This window comes from Macrosteles quadrilineatus, unplaced genomic scaffold (assembly GCF_028750875.1).
Source record: "Macrosteles quadrilineatus isolate MER2022 unplaced genomic scaffold, UCM_ALF_1.0 Scaffold_13__1_contigs__length_4303367, whole genome shotgun sequence".
Taxonomy (NCBI): domain Eukaryota; kingdom Metazoa; phylum Arthropoda; class Insecta; order Hemiptera; family Cicadellidae; genus Macrosteles; species Macrosteles quadrilineatus.
The window spans coordinates 2,441,383-2,455,640 of NW_026542606.1; positions in this window are offsets into that span (position 1 = coordinate 2,441,383).

Below are 14,258 nucleotides of genomic sequence, written 5' to 3' on the forward strand. Positions count from 1 at the left end.
CTTTATCTCTTATTCTTATTACCTCCATAAACTCCCGTTCACATTCACGTATTCCAAATGTGTTGGTTCGCGGACTCATCGTTGTAGGTTTTCACGACACGTTTGTACAAATTTCATCAAGATCGGATTATTTTTGCCATGAGACCATGAGAGATTTTTCGCATATGGTAATAGCGTATTACCTATATGGAACAGTCACCAAAATGTTTTTTACAATATCTTTTAAAGAAACCACATTGAGAACTCAGAGCAGCCATTTTTGGCAAAGGGTATGGTATGGTAAAATGGAAAACTCTATTAAATTCATTTACATAGCTAATGTGTTTATCAAAATATATCCATTGATATTTAGTGGTATTTCTCATGGCTAAGTAGTTTATTTAATAATAATTAGTGAATCCGTTTGCTCAGAACAGTCTTCAATTTATCAAAGCTTGCCTCCTTGTATTACAAATCAAAATAAAATCAAATCAAATATCATTTAATCCATGAAAATTAAATGGTTACAGAAATTACAATAATTTTTAAAAATAATGGAAGATCCCCACATAGGCAAAGCCTGTGCGTTAGGAACGAGTACATCAGTCCATCCATATTCTATAGTCGAAACATTGTTACATAGACAAGTTGCATTTACAAAAGGAGGAGAAAAATAATTTTACCAGGAAGCCACAGCGGATAACGTTAACACTATGAAAAATAACTAGCAAATTTAAATAAAAATAAAAATAAAATTAAGAAAGTGCAAGGAAGTATAGAGCTGGCAAAATCGGAAATAGGGAACATATGCTACAAGCTAACATAGTACGATTTTATTAATGCTACAAGTTTCACAACTCCATTAACGCTCTATTATAAATACTCGAATAAATTATAGATTTGATTGGTTTAACCCATAATAAGCCTAACAAATATGCATGAAACATTAAGTTTCATTCAAAAGTGTTTTAGAAATATAAGAGATTACGTTAGATTAGAACGTTAACCAGAAACGTTTACCAATTCTTGGACATGAAAGTACATACAGTAGTTGTACAAATCCATCCCTGATGTTAGGCCCCATTTGATATGGATCCATATATGTTCATTGCAGCAAGTGTTGCAAAAGTTGTAATACCGGTTAAGCGCATTTTGCTGCATAGTACAGTATTACATTTTGTGTAACAACAAATTTTTTTCTTTCTACCACCTAGACTACTGCATAGTTTTACCATGTTTGACAGAAAATGACCCGCCAGTCATTTATATACATGTCAACGATAAAATTATTTAAATTTATAAATACGTATGTTAAGCCTATATTGACTATAATATTGTGGTATAATTACCTTTTATATTGCCCAAATAAACAACAAAATAATAAAATACATGCATATTTTATTTCGTGCAACATGGGGTCACCACATTTGATAATAATTATATAGTTGTTAAAACGACGGATAGTTACTGAAAAATGTGGATTCCACTATAAACGGTGGGTCCCATAGTTGCCATTGGCTGTATGGGCTATTAATCAACAGCTGTCTCTTTATAGTCCAGGAGCTAAGGGGGGTTGAGCATGCATGAAAGTAGTACGCAATGTTATTGCTGATTATTGTAATATGGACTGTGGTGATCAAAATTACGTATGTCGCCTATTTCAAAAGTGGTCGATAAGGTGGGGGGGAGGGGGCAAACATGGCGGTTTGCGCTATGCGTTAAAACGCTGATAGTTCGAAAACGGTAAAAGATAGAACATCGGTTAAAACGTCGTTGTAATCCTAAAAATGTGGACAACAATAATGGTCATTGGGTCCGAGGTCGTATCTCTATAAATAAACAAGTTATTGTATAAAATATGTAAAAATGGACTTTTCGTGTAGATTTTTTACCGAAAGTAGAATTAATTTGTGAGTGTCGCAAAGAAGTAATATCAAATATCTTTGCTGATAGTTGTAATATGGACTGTGGTGATACAAAATACGCATGTCGCCTACTTTTCAGGTGGTCGAGAACTTGGGGGGAGGGGGGCAAAGGTGGCGGAACGCGCTATACATCGAAATGACTGTAGCTCGAGAACGGTACGAGATAGGACATCGGTTAAAACGTAGTTTTAATCCAAAAAATATTACCAATAGAAAAGGTCATTGGGTAAAAAGTCGTATCTTAACTAATAAAAAAGTTATAACAATAATAAGTTTAACAAAATCTACATCGTACAGCTATTTTTTTCGAAAATCGTATGGATTGTTGATAAATAATAGTGTAATTACTTAATTACTCGGCTAAATATTAACTAGATGCATTTTCTTATAAGAAAAAAATATATTATTACGAATACATTTGGTTTAAAATGTAAAACACGGCCTCCAAACTACATATAATACTTGGGGTTTCGCAGCAATCAAAATAATGCATAATACAGACTACCACTACAAATCCAATTTTAATTATTATAATGTTGTAGGTTATTACAATATGATTATGTAACAGATTCTTATTTAATACAGTTATATGAAATAAAAAACATTACTACAAAAGTAAATACCTTATAATAAAAAATACGGCAAATCTCTTCATTCTATCCATAACAATTACACTGGTTGTTCATATTATTTGTTGAATTTAAATAGGTACCTTTTTAATTTATCTTAGCACCTGTAATACAAATAAAAAATTGTAAATATTTTCTTTGATACAAATGTATATACATCTATATATAATTAATGCATTAGAGCGGTCAAGAAATTTAAAGTTTATGGTGTTTATATTTACAATGGAATTAAACTACTATATATTATATTTCATATTTAATTATTATCTTATTTGTTTGATTATTTATTTATCATTATTCCATTTATATACTCAGTGTATAATGAAATACAAAATACAAGCAATCATTATTTTAAAAACAGCAGCAATTATAACGCAACCTAACGGACGAACCCCAAGGCGTTTGGTGGCCGTGTTTTACATTTTAAACCATGTATTCGTAATAATATATTTTTTTCTTATAAGAAAATGCATCTAATTAATATTTAGCCGAGTAATTAAGTAATTACACTATTATTTATCAACAATCCATACGATTTTCGAAAAAAATAGCTGTACGATGTAGATTTTGTTAAACTTATTATTGTTATAACTTTTTTATTAGTTAAGATACGACTTTTTACCCAATGACCTTTTCTATTGGTAATATCTTTTGGATTAAAACTACGTTTTAACCGATGTCCTATCTCGTACCGTTCTCGAGCTACAGTCATTTCGATGTATAGCGCGTTCCGCCATCTTTACCCCCCTCCCCCCAAGTTCTCGACCACCTGAAAAGTAGGCGACATGCGTATTTTGTATCACCACAGTCCATATTACAACTATCAGCAAAGATATTTGATATTACTTCTTTGCGACACTCACAAATTAATTCTACTTTCGGTAAAAAATCTACACGAAAAGACCATTTTTACATATTTTATACAATAACTTGTTTATTTATAAAGATACGACCTCGGACCCAATGACCATTATTGTTGTCCACATTTTTAGGATTACAACGACGTTTTAACCGATGTTCTATCTTTTACAGTTTTCGAACTATCAGCGTTTTAACGCATAGCGCAAACCGCCATGTTTGCCCCCTCCCCCCCACCTTATCGACCACTTTTGAAATAGGCGACATACGTAATTTTGATCACCACAGTCCATATTACAATAATCAGCAATAACATTGCGTACTACTTTCATGCATGCTCAACCCCCCTCAGCTCCTGGACTATTAGGAACTGTTGTGAGAACAGTTTATTCCATAACACCTGTTAAATTCTGTTAATTATAATCATATGTTTTTTCGTTATTCTATGTTTTGAAAAAAGGTAAATAAAGTTAGTTACATGATATGACTATTTATTTTCCCAAGATCTTTCACTGGGGAGATTCTTGGTCAAGTAATTTACTTATATTATGCCTTTTACTAATTGTTCACAGTTGTACTGAACAGATTGTAAAATAAAATAAAGTTAAAAAAAGAGTTTAAGTTATGACATAAAACAGTGCATCCACTTAATTCTTAGTAAAATATGGAGGTACATGAACAAGTCGGCATTTTAGTCATTGACAAGACTACGAGATCGCGCCACTTCCTACACTCATATTTCGGTTAAATTAAAATACGCACAGCGACTTCCTCGTCTTAAATAATTGATCATCGATAATTGATAATTAAAGTTAGAATGTGCTTCAGCTTCACTGACCACTAAATGTGTATAGTTTTTTTAAACTTCTATCTTTACAAGTATAGTTAGTTAAATCTTCCCCATAATTTGAGCCGGACTTCCAATTATAATCAAAACAGTCAGCGTTTTGTCATCGCATTGGAAGCCGGGCTCGAACGGGAAATTTCGTTCCAATATACTGACTACATCACTGCATTTACCTAGCAGTGTAGCCATGCTGCGGGAGGAAAGTTGAAATCAGGGGCGTAGTCTCGCTGAATTGAATTTAAAATCATTATTTAGCCTTAGCCAATCCATTACCGTCATCGTCCTACCGTCATTATAATTATCGTACCAAAGCTTACAAAAAAGGTTTCCACTCATTGACGGTGCTTCAAGGACAGTTGTGTAAAGTGCAAAGTAAAAAAATCACAACTGCAGTGGGTGATCGTAGATGTTGCTGCGATCTTGGAAGATCTTTCTGATTTCGCTGTGGTCGTAGCTAAACTCGCTTTTCCAATGTGTCACTTTGGTTTCTACTTACGGTACTTACATTTCGACAACGATATCGGTACTTTTCCTACTGAAGAAGTAAAACTACAAACGTCCAAACCCCCAGATTTGTGCGTTTTTTGTCACATTTCCTCCGAATATTTGCTAGATATATGTACCGATTATCGTTTGGAGATTACATAATCTTTTAAATAAGAAACCTTTGTTTGGATAAAGGTGGTTTCTTCAAACTGTCATTAATATGTTAACATTAAAAGTTGCTTACAAATAATGCTATTAATGGAAATTATTTTTAATTTCGAAAACTAAAAAAAAATTCATATTAATAACTTTGGTACTGCACCACATTAAGTGAACAGAGTGAGCAAACCATAGTGAGTTAAAGCTTTACATTGTTAACGTTACATGTTACATGTTTTGTGGCCTGTGTATTTATTTATTTGCCAACGGATTACCACCTATAATACAGTTTGATTAGAAGGACAGTTTGAATTGGTTGTAAGTACTAGCCTATAGTTCTTTTCTTAAATGTAAACGTTGGTTTTGTACTGCTACTTTTCCTTAGAACCGGTGGTAGCATTAAGAATCATTTTTACGTACAAACACATCACTATTTTCAACTATAGTTATCGTTTGTGCTGCACCTTATTTCTTATTAAATTTAATTGATGTCTTACTGTATAATTTTTGCATTTTCTGTCTGGACCCCAAAATGTTAGTTTATGCTATGAAAATGATAAAACATTAGTGAAAGATTTGTTTTAGCAAACCATCATGAATTTAACGTATCAATGTTTTGTGGACTGTGTATTTATTTACTTATTTATATATTTGCCAACGGATTTACACACCAATTTTACAGTTTGATTAGGCCTAAAGACGATTATCATAAAATTTGATGACACTATCAAACATTTCAAATAATTATTTTGTTTGTAATTTGCTTTGGTTAAAGCGTAGCAAATCCCCTAATTCAATTTTGTATTTGTGTGTGTCTATTGGTAACGCATTAATGTCCTTATTTCTCAGTGTTTCGTGGAAAAGACAAGAAAATTTCAACCCGAATAAAGTGAGTCGGTTGCTCAGTCGGTAGCGTCGCTGACTTCGGGCCCAAGGCAGCGATGTCGTAGATTCGGGTTCAGATCCTGGTCACTGCCACTAAAATTTATCAGTACAGTCCACCTTTGTACTGTACTACCTTGCTTTGCTGTAAACGTTCCAAGCACGGGCGGTTAGTCTATGTGGACGAGCAAATGCAAGGTTAAAAGAGGCCGCCAACCTCTTTTTAAAAAGTAAAGTAAAGTGTGCAGTAGTGAGGTTGAGGTAGTATTTTAACTACTTTTACTTAGTGTCAACTTACTTTACTTAGTGTCAAAAGTAACTTTCAATTACAGGCCTACCTTAGGGCTATGCCTCATAGATCTATAAAGCAATTCCTTTTGTCATTAGATATATGGACTAACACGATCGGGTGACATTTAATTGCGAAGCATTCGTTTTGGCTTTGAAACTGTCAGATATTGTATTTGCGAAGGTTTAAAGGTATTCCTATACAGTAATAGTTTTGCCAGCATATCTGAAAAAATGCACACTAAATATGCAAACCAACTCCTGTTCTGAATACATATAAGGTTTCAAAGATTCCCGTACGTAGAACGGGCAAACAGCTAGTTTATAATATTTAGTAAGATTATTTATATCATTTGCTTATTGTTCAACTTGAACAGATTGTAAATTAATTAAAGTAAAAAACTGCATATGGGCCATAATATGGTTTGCCGTGCTGGTGACGAAATAACAACGAAATATAAACAGAAAATCAAAACAAATGGAAGAAATTCCAATCGAATGTTTTATTTACAGTGCGGGTGGAAATATAGAACTCTGTACCTTATAGATTAATTTGGTCGAGTTTTTGGCCACTGAACGACCTCTCTCGTATATGGTATACATTATATGGTAGGATAGTTGTAAAGTTGAATTAACGTAACACCATCGACTATTTAACACTTAAGTTTTACTCAAATTATATTCATATATTACGCGTTTTTCACAAAGGCCATTCAACTTATAGTTCTTGGACCAGAAGAAAAATTAGAAAGAAGCTCTCTGTTTACGTACGCCTGTATGTGGAGTCTGTGACTTACCCAAAATTCCCTGATGAAGGCCTTATTCAACCAAAAGGCCTTCAATTTTAATAAGGATAGGTACTAATTTTAATATTAGTTCATCTATGGCTATAGTTCGCTGACGCAGAATTTCCAGACATGTGTATAAGCTTGGTGTGTATTTGGCGAGAAGCAATTTAGGTTCTATGTATTTTTCATGCAATGTATTATCAACCTTGACAATGTTTGTTATTTAACAAATAAACAAAGTTTTACCGCGTTGGATAATTTAAATACCGTACTTAAAGATTAAAAGTATGCAAACATTAGTATTAACGGGTACCCCAAAAAAGGGCTGTCGGTGCAATCGTAGGTACTAATCCCTGACCATAGGTGCAATCGGACAACTACAGGAGGAATAGTACACTTACTATATTGTTAAATGAAAGCAATACAGATTACGTTAACTGCGTGTTTTATTGATTTGGCGAATAAACCCATCCTGACCTTTTTACTGACACAATTCTTTATATGGAGCTTTAATTATATGTTGTAATTGATAATTGATAATAATAATTGTATTGCTGTATTTTAAATGTACAATTATTAAGGGGTTTCGAAATTATATCACTCTTCTTTTCGTTGGACAAAATATTTCATATTGTAGGGTGTAATATTAAATTTGTTCTTTACTGAAGTAGAGTTATTATTTCGACGCCACCATATGTGAGTATTTTAAGGAAAAGATAAGGGAACAACTATATTTAAACAATACAATTGACTAGTCAATGACAATACATGCTCATATCCTGCGTACAGTCGGGAAACGGTCCTTACTAGACCTAGTCAATTTGAATAGTACAGTACTGAATATACATAATATACTGAATAGTACAGAAAAGTACAGTACGCCGTTGGGAGGCTCACGCTCACATCGTTGGGCGAGCTTTTATGATATCAATGGTATTTCCGTTCGGGCATTGTATAGTGCTGGAGAGATAGACAGCAATTGAGATAAGGCTTGTTTGAGTTGTTTCGGCTTCTCTAATGTATAAAATGTAAAAATAATCAAAAATATATAATTCTGAGCAATGTACAGACTAAACTCTAACTTTATTTATGAAGATTTATTGTTTGTTTGTTTAGGCCTACTCTATTACCTTTGACTCACGATATTTAACAGTGCTTTGAAATAATAATTATTAGAAAAATCTTTATTGTTTCAATATTACATAGAACTGTACAATTCAGAAATATTACAGTACACGAAACAATAACCACCAAGGTTAATCAACCTGATTTGGTGGATTTGCACAATCTACTTTGATACAATAAACTCAAAGAGTAATGGTGGGCGGCACACGGTCAAATAATTCTATTTATTTATAAACACACAAAAAAAAACATGAAAACTTCTGCACATTATCTGATTTTTTAAACATAAACACTATTGTAAACATTTCCAAGATTTATAAATATTTCTATCTACATATTATTAAAACTATTTATTCTATTAGGTCCTACACAACAGAGTAAAAGAAATAATCAATATTTTCTATTTCTAAAAGATAATTCCATAAATCACCAATAAGCTTGTTTTTGTTTTCACATTTTTTAAGTCTTGTAGGCAAACTATTAAAAAATTTCGGGGCTAAGTACAAGTAAAACTTTTTAAAATGAGTTAAATTTGGTCTGGGGATTGCTATGTCATAACGGTTTCGTAAATTCACAGATCTATAAGTTTCCTGAATAAGCGCTTCTTGTAAAAATATTTTAGCATTTTTTGGACCCGGCCTTATTTTTTTGTGTTTTCCACAAATGTTTCCCGAATTAATTATGTTACCAGTAAACATTTCTTGCGCGTATTTATTTGATCTGACTTTAGGTAGGTTTACTAAAGATTACCTTGGTGACAGATTGTTACCACTGTGACAACATGATGTGTATATTCTTCATGGTTTTTTTTAAGTTGCTTAATATATCTGGCAAAAATGATTCATCTCCCGAAGTATGATTGTGTACCTGGATTTACTGTGTGAGACCAGGCATCTCCTCTACTCATCTAATACGTATAATATTTCCTATTAATTGTCTCCTCCTCCTGTTTTCAATATTTCTCCTTTAAACTCCAAAAATTTTCTGTTCTTCCAGCAAAACTGATTGACTGTTTAGATTCGTCTATAACCGCAATCAAGAATCAAGAACTTTTATTTCCACAAAATGGCATTTTGAAAATGCAGTTATATTACTGGAAAACGTCAGTACAACTACAGCTAAAATAAAACTAAAATAAGAGAATGGTACAAGGTTTCTTACCAATATCCTATCCTAATGAACAATGTTTGCTTGTATGTATGTATGCATGTATGCTTGCACCAAGATCTCAAAAACGGCTCCGACGATTTTCTTCAAATGTTGTAAATAGTTTATTACTGGCCTAAAAACGAGTTTACTGCAGTTAGAACTGCCAACAAAAATCTAACTACGTAGAAAAATGAAACTGAAAGTCACATTTTTTTAACATTAGTCTTATGGGTTGCTTACTAACCATCTTGGCTGAATTAAATAACAAGGAAAAAGTAAACAAAAGACTTGTAAGTAGTCTATCCACAGTACTAGCAATTACAAAATACAGTAAAAAAGGAAAAACATCAGTTGTTACTATTAAGCAAAGATTATACGATACATTGTAGTCAAGGGTAGCAGTGTGGAGTGTGAGATCTGTTTATGACGATTAGATTGCGGTATCTGCAATCATTAAATGCTATGGAAAGGGAGGGAAACAGGTCAGCGACTAGGAAGTGGTGAAGGAAATAGTAAAGGCGAGCAGTCCGGAGTGTGGGAACTGTTTATGACGATTAGATTAAGGTATCTTCAATCCTCAAATGCTATGGTAAGGGAGGGAAACAGGTCCGCGACGTAGGAAGTGGTGAAGGAAGTAGTCTAGGTGAGCAGTCCGGAGTGTGGGAACCGTTTATGATGATTATATTAAGGTATCTGCAATCCTAAAATGCTATGTAGAAAAGGTGAGCAGCGTGGAGTGTGGGAACTGGAAACAGTTTGTAGCAGTTAGAATAATGTATTTGCAATACTGAAATGCTATGAGAAGGGATGGAAACATGTCCACGACACAGGAAATGGTGAAAGAATTAGTAAAGGCTAGCAGTGCAGAGTGTCTGGGAATGGATTCATATCTGCAATATTAAGACTGCTTTTAGAGTAAACTAATGATTTTCCCCGAGCGGTCTCCAACAAATATTCTTCACATTTTAAGTAATTCAATCAGCTGATTTATTTATAAGGATTCTTCTAAACAAACTGGAAGTGTGGAGAATCTTCTTTTGTAAAGTAGCTCATGAGTAATATTTATAAAATTTATATATTACTATTCCATATTATTCTATAGACTACTAGCTGTTGTACGTTGTACCCGTGCTTTGCAACGGGAAGAGGATACAGAACAGAAACATTTTAATCTTTACATCTGTTGCATATAATAGTTAGTTACACATCCCCCAACGCTTTTAGAAACAAAATTCAACGTTTAGAAACATTTAAGTTATGACTTTTAAATCTGGTAAGTAGTGGATACCACCATTTTGGTTTTGATTAATTTTAAATCTTGTGTTGGCTGATATGCGGAAAACTGACCAAATCCTCAAATAAAACTTTGACATACATTATTTACCTTCATCTCCCTATAGTTACATATATCTTTTAATTTATTATTGACATTTTCAATTTCAACTTTGAAGTTGCAAAAAAACTAATTATTAGATTTAAATGACAATTTTTTTAAATTTAACTCTTCTTTATATTAAATCACAAATCCTTCCATCTTCAGTTTCTTCTCTCACAATAAATCATTAGCAAAACTAAGTAAGCTGTTATAAACTTTAGAAATATTGCTGTGCCTTATCAATACAGTCTTTTGAAATATTAAAGAAACTATATATATAGGTACTATAAAAAATGTTAAACAAATAATTTAGTGTTAAAGACAGCAGACAAATTAATATGATTATCAAAGCATCAAGGACTAAAAAATGTAATAGCAAATACAGTATATGTTTCATTGCATCTCTGATTCTACTCTAAAAATATCAAAAACCAACTTAATATACAAACCAGTTCCATCATCCATTGCCTTTACATTTTCACACTTACCATTAAGTAAACATATAGTCCAGGCAACGAATGCAAAAAAAAGGGTATAGAGGGAAAGTTTTGGAACACAATTTCTGACTTCGCAGCGTTGTTTAGCATAGTTAGGAGGTGAACATATCAAAAGTCCCCGACCCTAGCACCTGTGCTGAAGGGGAGGGGGGGGCTCGAAGGTACAATTTTTCAGTTTTTTGCTGATATCTCGGAAACCATGCGTCCTAGCTAAATTATAGTAATAGGCAAAATGAAAGCTTATTAAATTTCCAGCAAGTTTGTAATTTACTTTTTTTCAATATCTCCTTTAGTTTTCGTGTTATCGCCACTTAAAGTCAGAAAATATCAAAAATATTCAGTTTTTCCTAAACAATTTGGTCTTTTTTGACCATATAACTCTCTATCTATGTATAAAAAAAATAAGTGCTGGCCACAGGATTGTAGGTAATTAAATTCCCTTCAATAATATACCTTACTTTACGCTTTTACCTATTTCCCTTCAGTCGTAAAAGTAATTATAATTCAATGTTGAAAATTTTCAAATTATAATTAAATCAGAAAAAATAGTTTCTGTGAAAAATAGAGTTTTGGGACAGCTGTTGAGTAATGAATCTTCCAATTTATCACCCTTTCAAGATAATGTAAAGGGCTATTCAAAATTATGGACCAAACTTCATGTTGTTGTATCTCGTACTGATTTTACTAAATATACAAATTTATAAATATATTTACGTTTAGTTTCGCTAACCAGATTTATTAACAAACTAATTCTAGTATATTATTCACTAGGTTCATGATCTAGATACTATTTATGGTGAAGTAAGTTACTAAATGACCATATTTGTGCTTATGAGTGCCTATAAGACACTGGGAATATTTTATAATAATTCGAAAAAATAAATTTAAGGAACGTTGTTTAACATGGTAAGTGAACAATTATAGCACGTAATATAAAAAAGTAAAAAAAGTCATTTATTCCATCTTACAAAATTTAATATTGCCGGCCTAATGAAGATATCTAATATGACTATATCAATTAGACTATATCAATAAAAAAACTTAAAAAAATAAAACATAGAAAAATAGGAACAATAGATAAACACGATGAAAAAAACAACACGTTCGGAGCACAAAATGAACAGTTGACAAAATAAATTCACATTAAACATAATTCTAGAAATTAAATTATGTTAGGGGTTCGTAGGGCAGCGTTCTAGCCTACCAAATTTAGTAATACTCCTCACAAACTTTAACCGAACTTCAAGGTCTTATTACAGAGTCAATTTCTTGCTTTCTTGGCTCGAGGTCCTTCATTCTCTTCTTCATTTGTATCATCATTCATTGCTATGCCTTCTTTATCAGAACACTCTTGGAAAGCGGAGGGATCCTCTAGTTCTTCTTCATCGTCAGAGCCATCTTTAGAGACTCCATTCCGGCAGTTCCCTTGACAGTTTTGGCATGCTAGTGAACATTTGAGATTTGCCTTTTTGCAGCTACACTTTGCACTGGTACAGTCTTTCGTGCATCGACAGAAAATCATTTTGAGGATATCTTCTGGTGCAGCTGCTAACTCACTGTGCACTGGAACCAGACAGTTATTCTCCGTCTTCCACCCATACATCTCAGGAGGCAGGTCATTTCCCAGCCACTGCTGAACTTGGTGGAATGTTCTTAGGGAATGCTGTTTTACAGATCCCTCGGTGGGAGGAAGACATGAAATATCAGGCTTAATAGTAGCCACTGATTTCAAAAATGTCTTGTATCTGTATGCATTAAGGGAGACCTCTTTCACTGGAGCACTATACCATCTCAAGATGCAAGTTTCACCTGCTTTTTGTAATTGGGCGGTGGTGGAGAACGGGTCTGAAAAGACCGCTGCTGCTTTCTGGACCTCTGTTGACTTAAGATAAAGCTTCACAAATCCGACCTTGCTTTTGCGAAATGCAGAAGACGTTGTATCGCATCCTGTGAAGGCGTGTAAAAACAATATGTCGTCAAATCCTTGTTTCTTAAGCTCTTGGGACGAGAAGAAGGAATCCCTTATCTTTCCACGTCCAGGCTTGATGAAAATAATGTCCTTATCTGCATCAGATTTTGCCATCAGGAGAACTAGAAGGTCAACATCTTCACCCACAATGCCTACAGCTGTTGAACCAGACATGTCGACCGCCGTGTCCACGATCAGAACGTCTGCATCACCTTCTGCCTGAAGAGTCCTGATCCCACTGTACTCAAGCTTCATTTTAAGTATGTTTATTAGTCTACTTTTGTTTGACTTGTTTGATAAAAAATCTTCTTGTTTTACATGTATCTCTGTGTCTTCATCGAAATGGATATCAGCAGACTTGCTTAGTCGATATCGCCTTTGTTGCTCAGCTACTTTTGTGCTGGTGGTTGACGAGGAGTAGCCATCAAAGACTACGGTACATCCTATTTCATGGTAGTTTTTCAGGATAAAGTTTATGTACCCTTGGCAGATTGTTGAGATCCTCGCACCTCTATGCCAAATTACTTTATGTAGGAGGAGCCCTCCATCAAGTACGATGTATAACTGCGCAACACATACATCTTTTGTCGCAGTGTTAAACAGTTTGTACAGAGCTGATTTAGGAGATTTCCTCATCCCACCCTCACTGAATAGGGCTAGCGGGAACGGGGCTAGTTCATACTCCATGTACAGCTTGAGATCTTCGTCTGTTTTCTTGCTAATGGATATACGTCGGAACAGCAAGAATGGGTCCACAGAAATCTTTTCGTTGTTGATTTTGATTGACGAACTGACTGTTGATAGGGGAAGAGCTCGATCTTTTCGAGACAATTTGACATTAGAGAAAGCCAAATTTACCATTTTATCCATCGCTTGCTTACCAACGGCAACAGCTTTGTAGCAAGTGATCGTTGTATCTCCAACAACTCCTGTTGCGATTGACATGATTTCACTGGTCTCTGGAAAGGGAGGATATTTCACAAACCAATTGTTGAGCTTGACAGTGTCAGCTGCATCCTTTTTTTGGCGGGATTGTCCAAAATCCACATGCTGCTCACTGGTAGAGAATAGAACTCCACCAAACTCTTCTAAAGAGGTGCAGATATCTTGAGTTGCACTCATCCCTAATACCCATTTGCTAAGAGTGCTTTCTGTGATCCCTCTACCACGTGTCATACCACCCTGGCTAGAAAAAGAACGCATTAAGGTGGTTTCAATTGTCATATCTGACCAGACTCCGGCCCAAAATCTTTCTGATCGGCGCATTGTGAAGTAACTCTCTTTAACAAACTTGTGGTATTC